Source organism: Octopus bimaculoides, chromosome 11 (genome assembly GCF_001194135.2).
Source record: "Octopus bimaculoides isolate UCB-OBI-ISO-001 chromosome 11, ASM119413v2, whole genome shotgun sequence".
Classification (NCBI taxonomy): domain Eukaryota; kingdom Metazoa; phylum Mollusca; class Cephalopoda; order Octopoda; family Octopodidae; genus Octopus; species Octopus bimaculoides.
In genome coordinates, this window is record NC_068991.1 from 77,893,734 (window position 1) to 77,895,262 (window position 1,529).

The 1,529-nt window shown below is 39.2% G+C and overlaps 1 protein-coding gene across 1 annotated transcript in view; it reads left to right on the forward strand.

The window, feature by feature from the left end:
- Nucleotides 1–1,529, forward strand: part of LOC106868583 (proteasome activator complex subunit 4) — a 74,324-nt gene that overhangs the window by 12,875 nt on the left and 59,920 nt on the right. The gene's annotated exons all lie outside the window — the stretch shown is intronic.

Consider the following 1,529-nt stretch of genomic DNA (forward strand, 5'->3'; position numbering starts at 1 on the left):
TATATATATATATATATATATATATATATATACATTTATACGACAGGCTTCTTTCAGTTTCCGTCTACCAAATCCACTCACAAGGCTTTGGTCGGCCCGAGGCTATAGTAGAAGACACTTGCCCAAGGTGTCACACAGTGGGACTGAACCCTTAACCATGTGGTTGGTAAACGAACTGCTTACCACACAGCCACTCCTGAGCCTATATATATATATATATATATATATATATATGCGTGTATGTATATATATATTCCTTTTTTGCATGTCTCACCCAGGCTAGCATGGGAGGTGGACATTAAACGATGATGATGATGATGATATATACTCACTGAAATACCTGATGTTGCCCGAGTTAATCACTCAGAGAATTAAAAGTAACATCGCAAAGCTCTTTATTTTTAATTATTTTAAATCTCTTCGCCTAAAAACACTCAGTGAAATTTTGGACTAAGAACACTTTGTAGACCTTTTTATTTTTCTTCATTTAAGAATATATTTTTGTTTGATATCCAAATTCCAAATATATGCAAGTTTAATCCTGTAAAAAATCGTACACAAGTTCAAATCTTTTGAATGTCTTTTCAGTTTCTCCTTAACCGTAATCCTTACCCTGACTCAAAATTGTAATCCTAAGTGCCAATACGAAACCTAAACATTAAATGCTAACGCTCTGGAGAGCGAGAAAGTGCAGGGTATGAAAGACGTAGAGACAGAGATAGACAGACAGACAGACAGAGGGCAGAGCAAGAAAGAGCGTGGTATGAAAGATGTGTGTGTGTGTGTATAGTGGTATGAGAGAAAGAGCATGATATGAAAGATCTTTATGTGTGTGTGTGTAGAGAGAGAGAGAGAGAGGGAGGAAGGAAGGAATGAGTTTGGTTTAATCGCAAATATAGCTGTTGTAGGATTAAGTTATTTCCATTCATGCGTGTAATGTCATAAGTGTATGTGTATACGTGTTAATAGAGTAAACCTTTGATCAAAATCATTCCTTTTCTTAAATGTGACAGCGTGTGACATACATGCATACACACACAAACACTGTTTTCATTAGTTGTCATCTGTCTGCTACGACTTGGCTTTGTAAACTGATTGAAAGCCTGCATGTGTGTATCCCTAGTTGACAGCTGTATTAACATTACTATTCCACTGCCACTCCATATTTGTCGCTTACACAACTCTGTTCTCCCCTTCCCTGATATCAGTCACTCTCCCTATGCCACCTCATTTCCCTCACACTAACATTCTTGCACCCTTCTCAGTTTATCCAAAAATAGTCCACCCTACTATTACAATTTCATCATCATCATCATCGTTTAACGTCCGCTTTCCATGCTAGCATGGGTTGGACGATTTGACTGAGGACTGGTGAAACCGGATGGCAACACCAGGCTCCAGTCTGATTTGGCAGAGTTTCTACAGCTGGATGCCCTTCCTAACGCCAACCACTCAGAGAGTGTAGTGGGTGCTTTTACGTGTCACCCGCACGAAAACGGCCACGCTCGAAATGGTGTCTTTTATGTGCC